The sequence below is a fragment of the Motacilla alba genome, chromosome 12 (assembly GCF_015832195.1).
Source record: "Motacilla alba alba isolate MOTALB_02 chromosome 12, Motacilla_alba_V1.0_pri, whole genome shotgun sequence".
In the NCBI taxonomy this organism is placed as follows: domain Eukaryota; kingdom Metazoa; phylum Chordata; class Aves; order Passeriformes; family Motacillidae; genus Motacilla; species Motacilla alba.
In genome coordinates, this window is record NC_052027.1 from 18,395,093 (window position 1) to 18,418,245 (window position 23,153).

Here is a 23,153-nt window from a genome sequence, read left to right on the forward strand (position 1 = left end):
TGTGTGTGAGGGTGTCTGAAGTGCCTTGCAGATAAATGTCTCCAGCAGCAGCAGGGTTTGTTTGTAGGAGCTGTGCTTAGCAGGAGCAGGAGTTCTCTGTGCCATGTAGCAGTCAGGATTCACAGCTTTCCTGCGAGATCTAATACTCCAGCAATAAAGAGTTCCTTTGTTTACAGGAGAGGAGGGGGGGAAGGCACCCTCCAGGCTGTTGTTTCTAGCTCCTGACATGTGATAGAACACGAGCGTGCCTTGCTTGTGGGATCTCAGATTGGCACCTTCCCAGGGAGGGGGGATCTTCGAGGGGAGCTGGGAGCTGACACTTTGTCATCTCGCCGTGATGAGCCCTACAAAGAGCTGCTGAAAGCACTGGAGGATGTGGTGCATAACAAAAATGGAATGCTGGGAGAGTCAGACACAGGGGTTTGTGTTCAGGAGCTGAGTTACACAAGGTGCAGCGCTGTCTCATGGGGAGCACTCGCAGGTAATGGGAATTTCTTGGCTAATGAAAGGCTTCAGGCTCTGGTCCCATGGGTCTTCAAAATGGTGTTGCCATTTGTGGATGTGTTTGGCAGCTGTAACCCCTCTCCTGCCCCCATCCACATCTTTCCCTCCCTAGTCTGAGCCGACCATTAGACCAAAACGTAATTAAACCTGGTTTTTCCAACCCAAACTAGGCATTAATCAGTCAGCATAGGGTTTTTAATTTTTCTGAGGAGTCTAAGGCAGACAGACACCTCAATCCCACTGAAATGCACGTGTGTACTTTTGAAACATTCAGCCACACTCTTTAATATAATCCAATGGTGATCTTTGATCAACACATTCTGAATTGCATATAAATATTTGCTGTGTGATATTCCCATTGCCCATGTAATGTTTTAAAACAAGAATGGTCCCACAGTTGGTTTTTTTCTCTATTTAATTTTACCACTTGGTACCCACAAGTGCTTCCACAGCTCAAGAGAACCCAACTTTCCTCAGCTTCCTCCTTGTCTCTCATTGGGGTAGGCAGTGAATTTTGCATGAGTTCTCTTATCCTGAACAAACCTGAGGAAAGAGAACACTACAAAAATGTGCAAATAGCATTGGCCCTGCTGAAGGGTGACAAGGTTTTGCCTTCTTAAGCTTTGCCCTGAGTGTCATTATCCCTTCAGGATTATTGGGAGAGTTTGATGCTTGTGTTGGTAACCAAACATAAAGGCCCCGTGGTTTGAAGATGGGAATGATGGGAGTGCAAAACTGGGGGTATCTGAATGCAGCCTCTGCTGGTGGGAGGCACTTCAGCCAATGCTTACACCAGGAAGAAACAGTATTTGGAGCCTATTTGCTCTATTAATAAATGAATAAACCAATAAGTGAAGTCAGGAGGATTTATTCTGCCTTCCCTGATGAAAAGCTTCAACCACAGCAGCTGCCTCCATGGGCCTGGCTTCCCCCAGGATCTCTGGGCCACCTTTAGAGGTGATGGACATCTCCAAAACTCATGGTGCACCTCACAGTAAATTTGGGAAGGGCCTCTGGAGGTCATCAGGCTCATACAGGAGCGCTGTGGGTTTGGCCGTTTGGCTGCATTTGACTGGCTTATAGACAAATGGCAATAAATCAATAAATTATGCTCGTCCCTCACTTTTTCTGCTTCCCCCAGGCACACAAATGTTTGTAGCTACAGGGCAAGGAAGATTTCTCTCCTTACTGTAATAACTTTATACCGTGGTGTGCTGTTTGTTTGTTTAGGTTAAAATCCGCTCCCTTTAGTGAAATTCCATTTTCCTTCAAAGGAACACGGGCTCCCAGTGGAGGCTGAGGATCTTCACAGCTTTCCAGAGCCAAGGCCCCCGTGTGCACAATCCCTGCAGTCTGGCAGGAGATTTGGAGCAGCTCCATTGCTGCTTTAGACTGGCTTAGAGCTCAACCACAGGGGAGAACTCTTCACACAATCTGTGCTGGGCAGATAAGAACTGAGATTTTTCTGTGGAGAAATCGGACTTGTTTTGTTATTTTATTGCACTCAGAGGGTACGGCATTAACTATAATGTGCATTATTTTTGAGGAGTTCCATTTGCCTGGTTAATACCTGGAAGATGAAGCTCCAGAGGAGCTGGGATGTGTTGTTCCAACTCAATATTGTGCAATACAGAAAGATTTCTGTTCTTCTGGAGAGCCAAGGAATTGCTTATTGTCTAATAGGCAGAAACAGATTTTTATTTTGATTTCTTTGGGGAAAATGCATTTTGGAAAGGAGGTGATTAGTAAAGAATAAAGAAGCATGGATTAATAGAAAAGATAGTGTTATTATTTCAATCCAGGTTTTGCAGCGTTGGGCTCTGGTAAAAAAAATAAAAGAACTTTGTGCCTTGGTATGAACAGGTGCAGCAATTGCTTTTGAAATGAGTCCAAGCAAGTAACATTAAGTCCTCATTTTACACCTCAGTGAGTGCTGTGCAAAGAGCAGAACTTCCCAGCAGCAGAAGCAGATATAATTCCATTGATAGCTTTGGCGCCGGGCCTGCTCACTTAAAGCAGCGGAGTAGTATCTGCTCACGCCTCAGCAAACAAAGCCCATTCTATTATATAGGTCAGGACTTGTTTTGGGACAGTCCTCAGCCTTTTGAACGCTCCCCTTCCCAAGGTTAATGCTGCATTCCCAAAAAGAGCTCCTGTTGCCCCAGCGCCCGCTCCGGGGCTGCAGGAGCCGCGGGGCCTCCCCTCGCAGACCTTGGGGACCTCGCCTCCCCTTGGGACCTCTGAGGGCCCCAACAACGGCAGCAGGATTTGGCTTCCAGTCCTTCAGAACTTCCCTCCCGAGGCGAGAGGGAAGGGCTCCCAGCACGGAGGGGTGAATGCACTCCTGGGACCTCAGCCTGAGGAACACTTTCAGCTCCTTTAGAAAGGCGGCAGCTCTGTGAGACCACAGTGTTCCCAGCTTGAAATCCTGGGACAAAAGGGGCAGGGAACCTTCCAGAGCCCAGTGCTGCTGTGGGGAAACAGCTCTGCCTCTGCTTGGGAGCTGGACGAGCCCCTGGGGAATTGTCTTTAATTGGTGAATAGAAAAATAATTTGGAAAAGGAGTCAGTGCAGGGTTCTGGGAACTCGATGTTGATGGGGCAGAGAGGTGGTTTGGTCTCTTGTGAATGAGGAGCTGCCTTGGGATTCTCTGTGGCAGGTAAGGAATATATATAATATATCTGATATAGCTAATATTCTGCCTGCTCCCTGCTTCTCTCCTTCCTTCTCTTCCCAACCAAGAGCCAGGGATAGTGGAGGGAGTGGAAGGGAATTTTCTTCTCTGCTCCCTGTCCCTGTAGTTCTCCTCCAGGAGCTCTGCATGAGCAGGGCAGTGCTCCTCAGTGGTCTTGCATTAGGCTCACCATTTTCCTCAGAAATGTTGTGCTGAATATGATCTTTTCAGTTTTATTTTAAAAATTCATTGAAGTAAGATCGTATTTTGAGTATTTCTCTCAATGTTCCCAGTCACTGGACCCAGAGAAGTTCAGTTCTCCCAGCTCCTGTGAAACCTTGAACCAGTTGGGAACATCTTCACTTTTTTTATGTCTTGTTTTTTTTTAATGGAAGCATTTTAGTGAGGCAAATAAAAAGACATTTCCAACAGTGGAACCATCTCCTCCCTGGCAGGTTTCTCATGGAAGCGTGGCTCAAAGTTTTCCTCCCGCTATTCAGCTGCGTTAAACTTCTGGGGGTGCTACCTCAACTTCAAGCATCAATCTCACCAGTTTAAAGCAAAACTTATCCGTTTCAGTATAAAGAAAGAAAAAAGGCACAGAGCTATTTAAAGAGGCAAAGCACATAATTCTCATCAAATGTTGATTAAAGTCTTGAATAAAATACATTTTTCCTGTGCCATCAGTGCTGTAGACTGTTAATAAAAAGTAAAGCGCAGCTGTGTTCTCCAGGAGCTCGAGGAGGCAGCAGTTATTTGCTTCCCATTAGGAAGGTGACATTCCCAGATAGATGGCCTAGAAAATTGTTTCCAGAGAGTGAGAAAAATTAGTTCAGGAGGGGTACTGAGCATCCAGCTCTCTGCTTTGCAACCAATTGCTGGGTACCTGGCAGCACATGGCACTGTGACAAGTGTGCAGCCTGGGGGGTGGTGACAGAAGAGGAGATGCTCCAAACACCTCTACTCTTTCACATTCTGGCTGAGCTTGCAGAGCTGGGCTACAAAATTCCCAGTGTTTTGGGGCTTTTTGATAAGCTGAGCAAGGATATTCCGTTGGTGCACAATAAATATGGTGCCTCATAATAATGCTGGGCTTGGGCTTCTGCATTTTTTAAGTGATAGCATGTTGTGCTCATTTTCAAATTGTATGAATTAAATGAACCCTAAGACATTGGATAGAAAGACATTTGGCATTTGTGGGGATTTCTGTAGCAGTTTTCGTGTGTGGAGGGATTTTTTTCTTACCTAGAAAAAGCTGTTTTGCAAATCATCTTTTTGCAAATCAAAATTTTTTTTTGGTATGCATTTGCTCCTAAACAAAACCAGTGCAAGGGGAAATAAACCTGAATTCATTACTCCAAAACACATTTTGCTCCCCTTCAGATCTGTTTGTCAGTATTTGGCACTGTCACCCATGTGGCTGTGGGACTCTCCCTTCAGCCAAGGCTTGGAAAGTTTTAAATGGGAAGTAACAGAACACTCCTGAGCTGCTGCTGTAGGGAGTGAGGGAAATGAGGTTCCGTGTGCCATTTGTATTCCCCCGGGTTTCTGACCAGCATTTCAAACACAAAGTGAGGAAGAGATTTCCTCCTGTGATTCCTATTGAGCCCAGCTATTGTGAAGGGATTGTGGGAGCTGAAAAAGAGCATAAAAAAATACCTGTAAGGACAGATCCATGAGAAAAATAAGGCTTATAATTATGGTGCTCGTTATGAAGTTTATTCTTTGATTTATCGGCTTCCTGGAACCTGGGGCTGACTCCCAGTTCATTCTAGGGAGGAATTCATCAGCTATTTGTTAGGAAAGAGCTACCACAGGTCCACAGAATGCAATTACAAAGCTGACACTGTGCCAGGACTGTGAATTTACTTTTCAGAAAGTGCCAAGGCATCTTTCACAGTCACAGATCATGACTCCCACCTTTTGGATGGGACACGAGGCTGGTTTTATTGGGAAAATATGGCTGCAGAAATAATTTGCCCGGTGTATAAATAGCATCTGCATGTGGTTGTGTTCCTCAGGAGAAGAAGGGGAGCCAGCTGAGCTGCCAAGCAGCACAGATAAATTGTATCTGGAAAAGAGAAGTATTGGTTGCAGGAGGACAGAGGTAATTGGGACCATATGTTGTTCCAAGCTTTTCCTCAACTGAGCAGTCATGTATTACAGTGCAAACAGCTGAAACTGCTCCACACTCATCTCTGAGTTGTTTTGTATGTTCAGTGATGGCCTTGAGTTCTTTGGGGCTGTGCAAATCCAAAAATCCTGGCTGCTCCCTCAGCAGGAGCCAGTGGCTAAGCTGCAGAAACGAGAGCCAGAGGTGAACTGGGCCGTGGAGCAGCAGGGGGCAAACAGTGCCTTGAGTACTGGCATCAGATAGCCGGGTGAGATTTGGGAGTGATGGAAAAAGGAGTTTCCATCACTTCTATGGGAAAGAACACTGTTCCAAGATCTCTGGAAAGGGAATAGGATGGGATGGGACTAGAGGCAGAAATGAGGAATGCCAGAGGAGGCACGGGAGTGTGGGGTGCATGTGAGGGACTGCTGAGCTCTGTGAGAACACATTTGTTCCAGAAAGTTACTGGAGAATGTTTTCAGCAGGAAGCAGGGAATGTTCAAATATGAGCAAGTATTCAGATTATTCTATGTAAATTTGACCTCTGGCTTTCTGAAGGCCAATGGAGCAGGACTTTGCAAGGCCCAGGAGGCACATTAGCAGTGAGCAGAATCCAAATGACATTTCAGACACTAAATACAGCAACTCCCTCTCCTCCTGTATCCCATCTGTCTTTGTTCTGTCTGTCTGGCTAATTTATTGGAGTCTTGTCTTGTGACAGTTTATTTATCCTCATCACAGACTTCTTTCATGTAGCCAAGATTTCCAGTTTGGCTGAGGGAAGGAATATTGCAGCAGTGCAATTCTCCATTTGTCTGAGAGATAAGCTACCAAAATCTCAATGTGCTCCCCTGGAGCAGTGTGGTGGGACCCCAGATCAGTTCTTGACCCTGTGCTTTGTCAAGCCTCATTAAAAGCCACAAATCATCTGTCTTCCTGATGTGAAAACTGAGAGTCTGCTGTAGCAGAGGAGCAGGGCTGTTAATCCTGCACCTGTCCTGATAAAACGTTGTTCTATGATGGTACTTGCACATGTGCTGCAAATTTACTTTTGCTCCCTTTCCTTACTTCTTTGTCGCTGCTGTCCCATCACTGCTTCTTGAACATTTTTCCTGCTTGGCTTCACAAAATGAGATTCTTAAGGGGCTGGAATGATCCTTCCAGCCTGGAGAGCACAGCCAGGGTGTGAGCTGGCTGGGGAGAAGGAGTTGTTGGTGCTGCATGATCCACTTGGTAAAAACTGCAACAGATGCTGCTCCTCTTTGTCTGGAGATCTTCCCAAATCCAGCAAGAAACAAGGGCAAGGCAGCACCTCTTGGGGAGAACTAAGTGGTGAATAATTATATTCAGGCCTGGAAATTCATAATACAAGGGATTTCCTCCACCTCAAAACATGAGCTCTTAGTTCAGCCTAAAGTCACCCCTGGCTGTGGTATCCTGGCACAGAGAGGGTGTCCCTGGATGTGCCTCTGCCTCCCAGTATTGCTCCTGCTCCCCTTTTGCCATCACTTCTCTTCCCAACAGCAAGGGGGGTGAAGAATTGCCATCCCAGCTGTCCCAGGAAGGAGCTGAGCCTCTCCTCCCGTGCTGTGTGTGAAATGGTGACGTGGAAGAGGGGCAGAAGAGGAGCAGTACAGTGAATACTTTTGCCCAACATCCGGGAGGAATGATGAGGAGGACTCCATCTTATCAGAAGGCTAATTAATTACTTTATTATACTCTGTTATTCTGTGCCATATTACACTATATTACATCTAAACTGAATCTGCCAAGCACTCCCCTGCACTCCCCTGCCCAGAATCTGGTGACAGACAGCTGACAGTCCCAACACACACCTGGATCAATTGCTCAGTGAATCAAAACACTCACACCAGAATCCAGTTACCAATTCCCCTCAGGTAAACAATCCTCCACGATGCATTCCACTTGTGAACAACACAGGGGCAGTAAATGAGATAAGAAGTGTTTTTCCTTTCTCTAAGGTTCAGAGAATGCGAATCCCAGAAATATTCTTGGGAAGTTGTGCCTTGCTCTTCTCTGTGCAGAGAAATGTGGTGACAGAGCAGAGTTTGAGCAAAGCCTGCTCTGAAGACTTCCATCAGCACCGTGGGGTTTTCTGTGCTGAGAGCCCCCTTTCCCCCCCCCAGGCTGCAGGAACCTGAGCTGCTCTTTGTCCCTGCCTTTTCCAGGCTGGCAGAGGGGCTCTCTGGTCTCACACAGGTCGAGTTTGCTGATGGAAACTCTGCCTGGGAGCGTTCAAAGTGTGCCTGGCAATGCCCTTTGCATGGTAAATAATGAACATTTCCCAGGATGAAGTTTGGAGAAAGTGGGTGGAGGTGAATTTTTTCATTGAGATGAGGAGTGTGTGTGTGGTTTTTTTTTTCTTTCCGTCTCTGCTTTTCCAGAGCACTGTGCTGCCTAACTGGAAGATATAATGGCTGTATGAATTGCTATTTAATCAGGGATGCTAATTAAGTCTTAGCTCTTTAATGCTTTCATGGGAGAGCTGTATATGATTTGCAGTGGCTGGAATTGCAGTTGCAGGCAATTAAGCTCCTCTTGGCTTTGTAGAACCTGAAAGTGCAATTTTCTGAGGAAAATGCAGGGCTCAGAGAGAACCTGTCACCTTTAACATTTCCCTTGGACTGAGGGTAGGAGATGTTTGGAAAAGGAAATATTCTAAAGCAGCGAGGCAATGAAACAGTGCAATCATTTCAGATTTTAAGCAGCCTTTTTTGAGTGTATAATTACAGTAGTACATCCACTTTTATGGCACAGTTAATATAATTGAAGGTTAAATATAAAGCCCATTTGGAAAAAGAAATTTCGCTTGTTTTTTTCACTTGTTTAGTTTCATACTGAAATCAAAAAAGGTTTTGAGCCAGGGCTGTCTGCTGCTTTATCAGATGGCAGCAAAAAATTCCCACTTCTGGGTCTGAGCAATCCTTTCCAAACAAGCTGGTCCCACCAGCAAGTGGATGGAGACATTTAAGAAGTGGGACAAAATGTGTGGAACACTTGTCAGGCTTGTGAAGCACAGTCAAAACCAACCCAGGAGCTAAATTTTCAATAGAGAGCAAGCAGGTCTGTTTGTGAGTAAGAACTGGCTGGGATTTTTGGGGTTTGAAGGGCTTCAGTTCCCTAAACATTGTATTTTGGTAGCTGACAACAGTGATACAGTGTGGTGGTCACCTTAGAGTTTTATCCTCTGGGAGCTGCTTTTCAGTAAGCATGTCAGATCCTGGCATCCAAAAAGATGCCATTTATGTATGGCAAAAGGGCCAGAAGGGAGAAGAAAAATATTAATATCTCTCTTTCTTGATCGGAATGCTTCTTGGAAAAGCATCTGCCCTTAGGAGAAGGGTAATTCAGAGACATTTCAGATACTTGAGGCCTGAGAAAGAGAGCACAAGATGGACTTTTTAGATTCAAGTGTGGTCCATAATCACACTCCTGAGATTAGAGGGATGTTTGTTTTGTCTTTGGCAGAGTCCCCTTCTCCTTCCCCCTTTCTGCCGTGGCAGCCACGTCTCAGCAGGGCAGCTGGAAATGGAAAGGTGAGGAAGGGAGCAGTGATGTCCTCAGCAGCATCTCCCTGAGCAAAGCTTGGTCTGTGTGTGCTCCTGGCAGGTTGGGCAGGTTCCCTTCCCTTGGCTCAGCATGTCCCTGCGCTGCTCTGGCATTTTCCAGCTGGGTGCCCCATCCCAGCACTGAATTATTTCACACCACGGCCCTGTGATGATGAACTGGCAAAGATCCATGGAGGCAACAGATCCCACGGGCTGTGGCCACACAAATGGGGCTGAAATCCCCTGTGCAAGCATAGCCAAGCAAATCCCCCAGCTCAGCAAGTCAGCTGGGCCACTGGAAATGCTCCAGTGGGAAATTTGATGAGCTTGTTCAACAGGGCTGTGTGTGGCAGCTGAGCTGGCGTTTTCTGAGCCTTTTTAACTGCCTGGCTGCTGGAATGCTCTGCTTGGTGCTGATTCTGTGGGACCTGGGATCTTCCCACCAGCACTCTGGGGCTTCTTTGTGAAGAATTTGAAGTGGTACCATCCTGCCTTCAGTCTGCCCTGAAGTATTTTCAATCAAATATGTAAAATAAAATGTAGAAAAACAGAAATGGTGGTTGGTAATAAATGGGGGCTCATTTTGCTTTGCATTTGACACCTGTATTGGAAATGTAGAAAAGCAGAAATGATGGCTGGTAATTAATGGCGGCTCTTTTTGCTTTGCATTTGAAACCTGTATTGGAGCTGGGATTAGCAAGGTCCTTCCAGGTTTATTCTCTGCAAAGCTTTTCCATGCACTGCTTTGATTTTTAGCTTATTTCCAGCCTGCCCCTCTTTTGATCAACCCCACAGGTGAAGAGGGAAGTTGTTTATGGCACAGACAGTCAGACTTCAGGTGCTAAAATCTCCCCAGGGATCTGGATACCCAGTTGCTGCTGAGATGCTCATTCCGAAACATGGGGACTGGTGAGATGAATCCTTGGATACTGCAAATTGCACTCTGATTTTGAGAGGGGAGGAGGACAGGCACTGTGTCAGCTACTCTTTTGAAGTTCATGGTGACCTTTGGAAACTTGGATGTTCCCCTCCCCAGGAGCTCTGGGTGGGAAGAGGCTGCCCTTGGAGGTGATTGCAGCCACCTGATCCTCCAGAGCCTCAGGGTGGGGTAAAATTTGTGGAAAAGTGGAAAACTTTGTGCTTTAGAGTCAGAGACTGAATTCCTGAAGCAGAAATATGCTCAGGCTGTAAATGCTTCAGTTGCAAGGTGGTTTTGTTTACTCTGAGAATGTGTTCCCCACCACGGCTGCTCTTTCAGATATTTGAATGTTGGACCAGGTTCCCGTCCCAGCTTAATCAGCTCCTGTTAGATGCTTGTGGCCATGTCACCTTTCTTTTTTTCTGCCTTTGCTGTAAAACAGACAAGTGTTCCTCTATTGATTTTTGCCCTCTGAAAGCTGCTCTGTGTAACATCCTGGCAGGAAGGAATTGCTGCTGCTGAGAGAACTGTTAGGCATCATGCAAGATCAATGCCTCCCTAATTTGTTCCAGAGTGAAATACATGTTTTTCTAAGATCTGCTCCATGGATTTACCTGGAAATCCATTCCTGCTTGGGAAGGTTGTCTGGGCAGTCCTGAGGTGCTGATGGAAGTGGAATGCATCAATCCCAAGGAGCCCCTGGGGTGGGATAAAGTGAAATCCATGAAGGGAAAAGCACGGAGTAGAACATGTACTACGGTGTGGCAGCAAAGGAATAGCTGCTAAGCCATCCTAAATATCACTGGATGCCTGCTGATAAATAACAAGCCTCATCTATTATCCAAAAGCAGCTGAGAAGACACATTTTCCTGACTGTCAAAAAAAATCCCTGTTTTCAGGCTGTTTTCTCAAATAAATTAATTTATTATTGCATCTGTGATGGCCTGAGGGCTCTCTTCTCCACTGGAGAAACTCTGGCACAATAATCTAATTTGGACTCACTGAGATTAGGGGTCATTTGCAACACCTGAATGGCAGGAGTGTGGGGTATTTGTACATTCCTTTTTCCCCGTGAGGATCCTCTCTGCCAGCTCAGGGTCTCAGGCAGATTTTACAGGGGAGTAAAGGCAGGATTTCCAGGTGTGCTTCAGGAAACTGCATTTTTGCTGATTATCGACTACAGATCTGGCCCAAAGCAATGTCAATAGAGAGAACTGAATGTTGCTGTTAGCTCACATTGGGTTTTTTGTTTATTTTCATACATATGTCCTTTACTCTGAGCTGGGATTTAGAGAGCTTGAGGAATTTTAAAGACAAGCACTGAGAAATGTCATGTCTTGGGTGCATCTGAAGCACTGTTTGAGAAGTAGGGGGCTTATTACTCCTCCTGTTGTGCTGCCTTAACCCAAAAGTCAGTCCAGCTGGAGTTCTTGGAGAAGCCCAGCTGTGGAGAAGGCTTGATTTCTGGTTTTATTGCTGCTAATTTCATTAATAATGGAGCTGCTGTCCAGGAAGAGACTGAATTCCTGAAGCAGAAATATGCTCAAGCTGTAAATGCTCCGGTTGCAAGGTGGTTTTGTTTACTCTGAGAATGTATTCCCCACCACGGCTGCTCTTTCAGATATTTTAATGTTGGTTTTTCACATGCTCACAGTCATTAGTTTGCAAATGATGATTGAATTAGCAAATTAGATTCCTTCACCCTTGGCAAGTGCCACAAACCTTGCAATTGGAAGGCTGTGAAAGTCTGAGGGGGAGAAAAAGCAGCTCCAAAAAAAGGGAGGGGGAAAACCACCAACCCAAATTATTTGCTGCAGCAAATAAGGTTTTATCTGATGTAACTAAATGCATACACGAGTGGGCTTTTTTTTTTCCCCTATAGAGTCAAATGAGATTAAAGTGGTATCAGGATGGATGTTCAAATCCTCAAGTGTGGATCTGGAAAAATGTTTCCTGATATGCTCTATCAGGGCAGGCAGATGAAAATAAAGCTGTCAGTCCTGCAGCTTGCTGCAGACTCATCCATTTTGAGAGCAAGGCAAGCACTGTGTGCACTCTTACCTGATATGAAAACGCATTTTTCCTCCTTGAACTTCTTGCTGATGAACTGTGTACCTTTGGAAAAAAGGCAAGCTTAACCTAAGCTCCTCCAGGGGAAAAAAAAATCATAACTCCCATGTGTCATATTTTTGCTCAAGTGGTTTATTATTCAAACAAATGGTGTGGGGGGAAGGTGTTTGCCCCCTAAGGCTTCATAGTGAAAAACATGCCCTAGAGATCAAGGAAAATGTGTTTTGTAGTGGCTGGGGGTAAATAATTCAATTTCTGCCTTTGAATGAGCAGCTGTCCCCTTAGAACAGAGATGATCAGTGGGCTCAAGTGAGGATTTAACACTTTGGACAAGACCTGCCATGTCACCAGCCAGGCTCCCCAGGAACCTCTGCTCTCCTCAGAACATTTGCCTGGCCCTGCTCAGGAGCTCACCTGGCCCTGAACTTACCCAAGTGCTCTGTTCTATGTGGGACCTGCTTTTCTCCTCCTGCTTGCTGCTCTGGGCTCCTGATCAATTATCCCAGGGGATTCATTCTGTTCTAGTGTGGCCTCAGCACCCCTGGCAGAGCAGTTCCAGAGCTCCAAGCCCTTCTTCTGGGGCACAGACCAAGGGGAAATTATCCCAGATGCTGACAGTGGCTCTCAGGTTGCAGAACTAACCTTTGCTGCCCGATTGTCTGGAGTTCTCCTCCAAGCCTTGATGGTGCCTTATCTCTGTGTGTGATAAGAGCAGCAGATTTGAGCCGTGGCAGAAGCCAGCCTTTGGTGCTGTGTGGCTCCTGACCCTTTCGGCTGGTTGGCAGCCCTGAGCCATGTCACTGCTGGTGCATGGGTGTCTGCTGGTAAGTTTGCTGAAAATAAAAAATAAAAATAAAAATCTCACAAATCAGTTCCTGCATGAGGCAGGAAATCGTTACTCTGTGTTCACACTGCAGCCAGCAAAGTGGATATTTTGTCTTATGTTTGAAATGCCTGACTTGCTGTGAGAGGCAGGTATCTGTGATGGTCCCAAGCAAGGGGAGTTGATGGTGGATACTCAAGGCATGCCTGAGGAGATTGCTCAATAGATTTGTTTTGACCAAAGCAGCAAAACTTCGAAGCTTCTTTTGCAGCTATAAAGCTGCAGACAGGTAAAACCAAAATTCTGCTGATGGTTTCCAGTGCATGTCCTCCACACTGGAAATCTTTGTATGATACTTCAATATATTCAAAATAAACCTATTTAAACCATCAGTGCAGTCAGATAAAAACCACCCAGGTGCACTTTTAACCTTGTAACTAAAATGCCACAGCACAGAAATGACTGCTCTGGAGCCAAGGACCCCCCCAGGAAGGGATCCCAAATCCCCTCACCCAGGGCATGACATTGCAGAGAGCTGCAGGGAAATGAGAGCAGGGGCTGCAGCCAGGCCTCAGTGTCACCTGACAAACCCAAAGTGGAGCCCCAAAGCCCAGCAGAGCCTTCCTGCCATGGGAGAATTCGGGAGCAGGTTTGCATCTCCTAAAAGCCAATTCGTTCCAGGAAGTTGACCTGAGGCGCTGCTGAGTTGTTGTTCCGGGAATTAGGGCTGGGATTCAGGGCCCCAAAATCCCCCCAAATGCATTTGTGTTCTGTTCAGAGCCGTGCCAAGGTTTTAGAACAGACCCTGACCCCAGTGCTTGTCTTGAGGGAGGCTGGAAATCCTCCTGGACAGGCGTGAAGCCTTGCCCTGCTGGCATTGTCATGCAATTGAGCCATCAGTCCAAACCAGCTTTTCATGCACTGACCCCTTGCAAAGTGCTTGAATTTCTATTCAGCTTTTTACTTTTATTGCTTTTATATTTCCTTTTTTTGTCATCTGAAAAAAACCAAATTATTCTATTTATTTCCTACCTTCAGAGTGAGTGCCCTGATTGTTTGTCCTTATCACTGCAAGGCAGAAAGTTTTATAGATTTGCAAAGCACCTCAATATTGCAGCTTCAAATTCCTGATTTGACAGGAGGGGTGAGGGGGAAAAAGAATTTCTTGTTTCCATTTAAACTGCTTTTAGTTCAGACTGAAATCCCATTTAAACCTGAAGGTTTGGATTGAAGTTTGAGGATCAAAGAAAACAGAACAGATAGAAAATGTGGCTTTAGCTTGGAGCTATATCTGAAAAGGGTAACCTCAGATTCGGGGCTTTTCTTCTCTCTACTGCACCCCCTCCAAAATGGTCTGATTTTTCCAATTTCTCCTGCCAAGAGTCTTAACTGCATTAACATGTGCGTGTGCCTGCAGCCTTTTTTTGTTTGCTTTGCTCTGTATGATAACTGCATGTAAGAATCACAAACGTAAAGTCTTTTCTTATTCAGAAAACAGGGCTGTTTCAAAGGAGCCACGAGCTAAAAGGCAGAGGAAGCCCCAGAATTAGAATCCTTTGGATGAGCAGTGTTGGCAGCTGCTGTTGCCAGTCGAGAGGCTTTGTAAACCAGGAAACAGCATCTGCCAGAGCTGCCTCCTCTCCACCAGGCTTGGGGAAGCGCAGGCCTTCAGCTGGGCTAAATCCGGAGAAGGAGTTTTGTGGGAGTTGGGAGGGGGGAAATAAATTCCAACAAAATGATAGAAACTGAAAGAAGTTTGACTTGCACGAAGGTGGCACAGCCAGCCTCTCAAAAAGAGGAATAATTTAGCTCTGTTTGTCAAAATGTGTTTCTAGCCCTGGCTCTGATGTTGGAGCTCCGTGGATCCTGCCTGGTGGGTGGGTCTGGGAGCTGCAGACAGCTTCCCCCTCTGGATGTCACCCAAAGTGACTTGCCCAGTCACACAGACAAAATCTGATCTCAGATGTGCCAAGATGTCATCCCCTGAACAATAACTCGGCCCTGGCACTTTCAGGCAGTATTTTTGGGGTTTAAGAGAAACTCAAATATCCCCAAAATCTGAAGCACTCACTGGAGGTGGCAGGAGAAGCACATGGGAGACATCCAGAACAAAAATTTCATATTTTTGTGGCCCAAATTCTATTGGTTTTATCGATGATTTTGAAGCTCTACTTGAGTTTGAAGTGATCTTCAAAGCTCTAATTTTTCTTCAGCATTGCTCTACAGAAATTCTTTTTCTTCTCCTTGTGGCTTCATTCTCGAGCATGAAATTGAAATGGAAACCTGGGTAATATTTTTAAATCTAATGAAGAGAATTGTAAACACTGTTAATACTTTATTTCTCTCTCTCCACTTCACCCCCACAATGGTGAAAATGCCCCTTTTCAAGCATCAAGAGCCAACAGCTTTTCAGATTAGAGATCCATTTCAAGACAGTGTCTGGTCTAAATTTGGCCTGATTGGGCACTGGGAACTATGTGAGAAATCAGAGGCTGAGGAGCACCAAACATTTGGAGAAAATCTGGATGTTTGGGTCAGATTCTGTGGATTTTGGCCTTGGAATCTTGGTGAAAGAATTCAGTGTTGCCTTGGCTGCTGCTCCCCATCAACATTGGGCTCTCGTGTGTGACGTGGGGGCTGACACAAAGCAGGAGCCGTTCACAGGCTGCTGATCAATAGTCAGTGTTTCCTTTAAATATGAGAAATGCAGGCTGGAATGATGTTCCCTCTGCTGCATTCTGACATGTGGTTCCACCTACTCTCACCCGAAACAATAACACTAAAAAAACGGCACAGTAACAGATGGGAGCTGCCTCCAGCCCTCAAACAACCCAAAACCCCGGGGGCCTGAGCAGCACCTACAGAAGGCAGGCAGAGTGTTGGATATCGTGTTTTCACATCATGTTTTCACCAAAGGAAACGTTTTACTTCGGGGATGTGGCACCTCCAAATAATTTGGGCAGTGTGTTGGTTCTCACAGGCTTCCAAAGCCACTGCTGAGCCCTGGTGCAGAGTGCCCAGCGCTGGCTCTGGCAGGTTTGGGCACTGGCAGAGCAGATGCGGGGCAGCAGCACCACCTTCTCCATCTCTTCTCCCTCATGGAACACTGCCTGCCAGCAAATTTGGCCCTGGCACGCCAGGGCATTCTCTTCTTTGGGAGGAGAAATGGCACAGAGCTTAGAGATTGGTAAAAATGAAATAACAAACACCACCCCCAATTACTTACACTGAGATTTATTTATTTTTTTTCCCCAGAGACCGTGATCCTTGCTGGAGCTTTTGTGTGCTTTTATTTGCCTTTATTTGCTTCCACCAGGCAAAAAGTCTTTCATACTTAGTCATTTGTACACGCTGGAGATGAAAAGAGGCCGTTAGGAGAGTGTAGCAGCGTTATTATTGAAGGTTAAGGGATTGCACTGGCACGCAAAGAAACTCTGCTCTAAATTCTGCTCCAGCCTCCTGCTTGGGCAAATTACTTTGCCTTTCTGAGCACTTGCTGCTCCCTTTTTCTGGGCTGGCTTCCTGCATTGGTGTGTCTCCAAGGACGGGCTTTGTGCAGCTCCCTGCGCCCCAGGAGCTCAATGCCCCCAAGGCAGGAAGTCAGAACTGCCCAACTCCTGCCCACAGCAGCTCCCCTGGGCACAAACTCCAAAAAGGCCAAAAAAAAAGGTGCAGAACAGGAGGAAAAATGGGTGGGTGGGCTCCTCAGCACACTCATCTCCTCCCAGGCAAGGGGGTGGGAGAAGGGAAGAAAATTTTGTGATCGGTGGTACCTGTGGGTGAGAATCTTTAATTTCTGCAGTTCAGCACAGGGCAGTAAATCCATTTTTCCACTAAATTTGGCTTTGTTTCTGTGGCCGGGGTGGACCTGCAATGTTGGGTCATTTCCTGGGTGTCAGCAGAGAGGTAATGGAACCTGTTGGAGGATCAACCCCAATGCTGACTGTCACCAGTTGTGTCCTTTTTGAGCCTCTCCCTGATCCCCAGATGTTTCATTTTCTAGGCCCCAGTTGTGTCCTTTTTTGAGCCTCTCTGTGCTGCATTTTCTACCTGCAAAGCAGTGTGGGCTATCAGGGAAGGCCTTGGGGTCTGCACAACAACAATTAACACCAACTAGGGCTAAAGAATGACACCCAATCTACGTAAAGAACAATGAGCAAACCCCTTTTATGCAGCAGTAACCTGTATTATCACCCTGCTCCATTAAGCTTCAGATGGATGGGAGTACAACCAGGAGTCTAAATAAATGTGGGAATGCTGTCCTTGCTTTTCTAAAGCACATCCTATTTACTGTGTGGGAGCTAGAAGTGAATGTGGGGTTGCTATAGATGGTGATTGTTAGATTTTATTATACTTACTAACTTTCATTACATTTATTTCGTTTTATTTATTATTTATCACATTTAATCAGTCTAGAAGCTAAAAATAGAAATTGTGACAAAGACAACAGTGCAAACAGCAAAGGAAACACCATTCCAGAAGGTGGGAATCACCAAAGCAAGCAGGTACCCCAGAGCCATTTGGTTCTGTTGTAAATTGCTGGAAATGTATCTGAAGTTGGGCCCAAAATGTTGTGGTGTGTAAATATGAAGTAGTAGGAGCAGATGGTGCAAGTGTGGGCTGAGGAGAAATACACTCAAAATAGTTTATGACCACCCCCAGCCTCGTTAGAGCTACTGGGATGGATTAGGAACTGGTGCTGATCGCTGTAAAATCTTTGTGAGGGACTGGTTATCAGTTAGCTTTGATTTAATTCCATGATGAGTGGGAAAACCTCCTTCCAGCATCTATCACCTATTTTAAACAAAAAACTTACAACAAATCCTACATATCACTCCATGCTTGCAAGAAAATATTGTAGAATTTGCCATGGGCCTCATGCAGACTCCCAGGTTTGTCAGGATAATTTTGCACTTGTGGTTTAAGTGGCTGTATCCTGACCCTGATGTTAACAAAAAGAACAAAATCCATTGTCTTTCAGAAATAACCTTGCTATGGGCCATGTGGCCAGCACTTTCCATGATTTTGCATCTTGCATTTCTATTTTGTTTCTCTTATCTTTAATTTTAAGGTGTTTTTTCCCTTTAATTTTACTGTGTTTTTTTTCCAGCCTGATCACAGAATCCCTTATAATTGCACAACTACACATTTGCTGGTAAATTCTTTAGAAATAAGAAACTCTGTGTTTTTTTGAAGATTAAGTGATTAATATTTATTTAAGGATCTAACCAGGATATGTCCTTGATAGCAACACTGTGTAAGAAACAAGCTCTCTCTGCAGGTCAGACCTTTGTATCTTCACATTAAGAGGGAATTTCGTACCAGGAGATCTACAGAAAATTATAAATCTCAACACTGAACTGGACTTGGGGAGTAAATACCTGTTCTTTGGGCTCTTGATTGCACAGATGCCTCCTCAGGAATCTCTGCATGCCACAGACATTTGGACAGCTCTGGTGATGTTTTGTGGCCTTGGGATTTCATCTTTATTTTATCCTTGCACGTGAAGATTGGAAAACAAAGCTTTTCCTTCCTGGGGGTGGTGGGCCTGTTTCCAAGCCACAGTTAAATATGACATCCTTGTGATTTCTTTGGATTCCTGTGGCAATTTGTGCATCCCAGGAGAGACAGACAAGTGCTATAGGAAGGCTGGTACCTTTTGAGGAGAGGCAAGAGAGGCTATTTTTAGGAAACTATTTTCTTTCTTTCCCTCACATGCAGGCTGTGCAGTGTGGCTAGAGAGGAAATTTGTTTCCTTAGGGGTGGCTGGAACTGGGAGCAAGCAGAGGAGCTTTCATGGACTGTCTTAGAGCCTGAAGGGAAATTGTCTGGCAGGGAGGGACCTGGGGGTGCTGGGGACAGTGGCTGGACACGAGCCCAGGGGTGCTCAGGGGTGCCCAGGGGTGCCCAGGTGGCAAGAGGCCAGTGCTGGGCTGTGCCAGCCCCGGGGTGGCAGCAGGACCAGGGCAGGGATTGTCCCCTGAGCTGGCCCTGCTGAGGCACCACCCCAAACCCTGGGGCAGTGCTGGGCCCCTCACAAGAGGGACCTGGAGGGGGTCCAGGGGGTCCAGGGCAGGGAACGGAGCTGGGAAGGGGCTGCAGCACCAGGAGAGGCTGAGGGAGCTGGGAAGGGGCTCAGGCTGGAGAAAGGGAGGCTCAGGGGGGACCTTGTGGCTCTGCACAGCTCCTGACAGGAGGGGACAGCCGGGGGGTCGGGCTGTGCTCCCAGGAACAGGGATAGGAGGAGGGAAAATGGCCTCAAGTTGCTCCAGGGCAGATTTAGATTGGAGATTTGGGAAAATTTCATAGCCAAAAAGGTTGTCATGCACTGGCAGAGGCTGCCCAGGAAAGTGGCTGAGTCACATCCCTGCAGGGATCTAACAGATGTGTAGATGTGTCCCTTGGGGACAGAGGTGTACGGGGGGCTTGGCAGTGCTGGGCTGGTCAGGGGTGGATGTGAGGATCTCACAGGGCTTTTCCAACCTCAACTATTCCATGACAGTTCTGACACCTCCCAACAGGTTCCTGTCTTTTCCCCACACTGTGCCAAGCACCGTGTGGGGAAAGGAGGGACAGAGGGAAATCCATTGGCCCCTTCTGCTGCTCCTTTCCTGGCTTTATCTCACCCACTGTGAGACCCAGCTCTGGCTCCCCGCTCCAGTGGCTCCTTCCTTGGAAAAGCTGGTGCTCAAAGTCTCAACTTCCCTCCTGCCTGGCTCCTCTGGCCTGAGGCTGCCCACAGCAGGAATTGCCTCAGGAATTGTCCCCTCACTGCTGGCTCTGACAGCCCCACAGCTGGATCAGCTCCACAGCTGGATCAGCCCCACAGCTGGCTCTGGCACACACAGCTGGATCAGTCCCACAGCTGGCTCTGGCACACACAGCTGGATCAGCCCCACAGCTGGATCAGCCCCACAGCTGTGGCAGAGGGAGCCTCCAGCTGCTGCCAAGGGCCCCTGCATTGGCTCCACCTCCCCTTCCACCCTGACCTCCAAACTGGCCCCTTCCTCCCGGGCTGGGGCTCACTCTGGCTGCTCTGGCTGCTGCTGAAGGTGCTCTTTGGAGGATTTAGGGCCAGGCTGTGCAGGAAGCACAGCCCATCGGCCTGGGAAGGATGGGATCTGATTGAGCACCTCCTCGGTGGGAGCTCAGCTACAAAGATCAGAGAAGGTGGCAATGTCTGAAACCTGAACGTGGGCTCCCCTCTGCCAGGCTTTCCCTGAGCCACATCCTCCCCTTTTCCCCTCTTGTGCTGTTCTTTGGAGCATCAGATTGCACCAAGGAGCTGGACTCAGATGGGAGTGGATTCTCCACATCCATGCAAATTTTGTTTTAAATAAAGATATTTGCTGGATAGAGCTTGGTGCTGCCATCCTGCTTGGACTAGGTGTAGACTTGCATGATCACATAAAATAAATGAAACAGTGAATTAATCTGGAACCCTGCAGAAGCAGCAGGCAGTAGAAAAAGAAGCAGGCAATATAATTGATACTGGAATGGCAAAACTTGTCCAAGTTGTTCCAATACCTCATTTCTGGCCTGTGGCATCTGCCTCAGATTGGAGCCTTTCCTGCTTTTAGTGTGTCCTGGGTGGAGAAGGGCACAGATGCCTTGGAACTGTTGGGGTTTTGATCAGTAGAGAATTAATTGAGAAGAGCTTTCTCTGCTGCTCAAACCATGGTAGTGCCTTCTCCTGATGAATATTTGGCCACCAATCAGCAGCATTTTTGCCTGTGGCACTGAGCCCTCCCTCGAGCCTGGCCTGACCTGCCCTGCTAGGCTCCTTTCTGCAGGGCTTGGGGCCCAGATGTGCACAGGGATCTGATTTTGAGGTTCTGATTCCTTTCCTGTCAGCACAGCTGGATTAAAAAGCTGTGCCAGAAGAGAGGTTTTCCCAGGTTTAACTCTGCAGTTCTGGTTATTTCACAAATTTGTACTCTTTGAGGGCTGGTGAGGTGATGTTTTACTGGTGACTTTGAAACCTGTAAAAGTGAGCTGGGATTTCCAGAAGTGGGCTCTGGATCCCTGCTCTTCAGAAGTTTCAGGCATCCAAAGTGGACAATTCTGCTTTTCTCAACGCTAACATTCATATAGACATGTCAAAAATCAGTTTTCACGTCCTACTTTAGGCACCACAGTCTGGAGAGTGCATCTGATGCCTTTCCTTCTACTGCTCCGCTTCCTGGCCCCATCCTGAGCAGAAAGTTTGCACAGCTGGTTGTGCACAAATAGAGATTTCCCTGCCTTTTGCTGCCACAAGCAAGAAAACCTGTGAAAGATGACAGCAATCTTGCTGTTCACTTTCATGAGCTCAACTCCTCCAAGCCACTTTTGTGCGGTCCAGGAGAGAGAAAAATGCTTTTGTGCAGTGGCCCTGCCTTTGTCGCAGTTTCCCTGGCAGTGCCCATGCCCTTGGCTGCTATGTGAGCTTGGCTCTCCCAGGCCATTCTTCCCCAGCTGGGATCCAGCCCCTGGTGCAGAGGGCTCGCAGCCCTTGGCTCAGCAGCCCTAGTAACTGAAGTCAAGGAAGCTCTTTTGTGCCCTGAGGAATGTGGTGGGAAGCTGCTGTGCCCTTCCTAGCACACTCAGGGTTGGCCTGAAGGGATGGGGCAGCAAAGACAGAGTTGTTTAATGGATTTCTCCATCTCCTCCCCACAAAGGCAGCGAGTGCTGTACCTGCTCTGCTGCCTGACAGCTGCAAATTTGTATTTCCTCCTGCCCAGGCCGGCCCATGGAGCTTACATAAGTGTCTTTCTGTCCCATTCCATGTCAGAGCAATTTGAAATTTAAATCCCAGTGCTGTGGGATAGTGCCTAATCTGATTAGAGAGCGTATACCCGGGGTCTTTGCTGCTGCACTGCCAGTTCTTCCAGGTTTTTGTAAGTTATAAAGCACTGCAGTGTATGGAGAGCATGGATTGGAGGTTAGACTCCACTTCTGCTGTTGTAATTTATTATCATTATTTCTTAGGCTTCGGAAAAGCTACTTTTCACAGTTTGGAAAAACCCCTACTTTCCAAACTGTGGAATTGAAGTATTTGTTCATTGTCTGAAGCTGATGTGCTGTGTGACCATAAAGGCACAAATGTCCATGCACGATGCCAATGCCAGTAACAGCTGGAAGGATGGCACCAGCGGTGGTAGGGCAGCACAGAAGCAAACTGCTCAATCCCCACCTGCATCCTCTCAAAAGGAGCCTCTGCTGAGGCTCTGGGTTTGCTGCTGCCAAGGTTTGGGATACCTGCGGTGTGTGCAATGGTTGTGTTGTGGCATAAAGCGCAGCACATCCCCAGGTGATTGTTTGAACCACTGTTTTCAAGATCTTTTAGCAGAAAAAGCCCCAGGCCGCCTGCCAGCCACCCCTCACCCTTGACACAAATGTGCTGGGCTGTCTTGGGAAGTGCTGAAACAGGTCTGGGGCCTTCCTCCAGGAGGTTCCTGCTTTATTCCTAAGATTTCCTAACTAACCCTCTGGCTTGACTTTGTCATGGAGTCTTGCACTGGCCTGAGTTTCTCTGTGCACTCAGGAGAGGCTTTAAAGCCCTGCAGAGCTCTGCAGAGCCTGGGAGGGCTGGAGCAGCAGGATAGGCTCCATGCCCAGCACTCACCTGCAGGACCTGTTTGGAGATCTCAGGGGCTGAATCCCTGCTCCTCTCACCCTGTCCCTCTCAATCCCTATTCCTTGCAATCCCTGTCCTCTCAATCCCTGCTCCTTTCACCCTGTTCTTCTCAATGCCTGTTCCTCTCAATCCCTGCTCCTGTAATCCTTGTCCCTCTCAATCCTTGTCCTTCTCAATCCCTGTCCTCTCAATCCCTGCCCTCTCAATCCCTGTCCCTGCAATCCCTGTTCCTGCAATCCCTGTCCCTGCAATCCCTGTCCCTCTCAATCCCTGTTCCTCCAATCCCTGTCCCTCTCAATCCCTGTCCCTCTCAATCCCTGTCCCTGCAATCCCTGTCCCTGCAATCCCTGTCCTCTCAATCCCTGTCCCTGCAATCCCTGTCTCTCCAATCCCTGTCCCTCCTGGCTTGGTTGCTCCGTTCTGACTCAGGCCAGATCCCTGGGAGCAGGAATTTCTCCCTCATGATGAACCAAACAATAGACGTGCATGTAGATCTCTCCATCAGTGTTGAGTTATTGGAGGGGGATTTTATGTTGGTTTGGTTTTTTTCCCACTCATTCTCAACACATTCAGCCTCTTCCAATACTTGGAAACTCTGCTGATGACAAAGCCCAACCCAAACACAAATTGCAGCAACAACAACAACAAATCTAATCTAGTGCAGGACTGTTTGTGAAGTCCCAGGACACCCTGGTGGGTTTTTTTCATCCAGGCCGTGTTGGCCGAGAAGAGCCACGTTCAGTTCAGGCTGTTGAGCAGCAGATGGAGCTGCCCAACTGCACATCTGGGCTGCGCCCTGCAGCTGCCTGCAGCCACCCACACATGGCCCTGCAGCTGGCCAGGGGGTGCTCTCCCAGGAGTC

At 47.2% G+C, this 23,153-nt stretch overlaps 1 protein-coding gene across 2 annotated transcripts in view; it reads left to right on the forward strand.

Moving 5' to 3' along the window:
* The window catches only part of SLC6A1 (solute carrier family 6 member 1), a 60,894-nt gene that overhangs the window by 14,133 nt on the left and 23,608 nt on the right, over positions 1-23,153 (forward strand). Inside the window, exon 1 of one of the 2 annotated variants that reach the window (XM_038148876.1) lies at positions 2,761-3,163. The exons of the other annotated variant lie outside the window; for it this stretch is intronic. The gene's annotated coding sequence lies outside the window, so the exon portion shown is untranslated. Of the gene's footprint in view, positions 1-2,760; positions 3,164-23,153 lie in introns of those variants that run through there. 2 annotated transcript variants of the gene reach the window in all.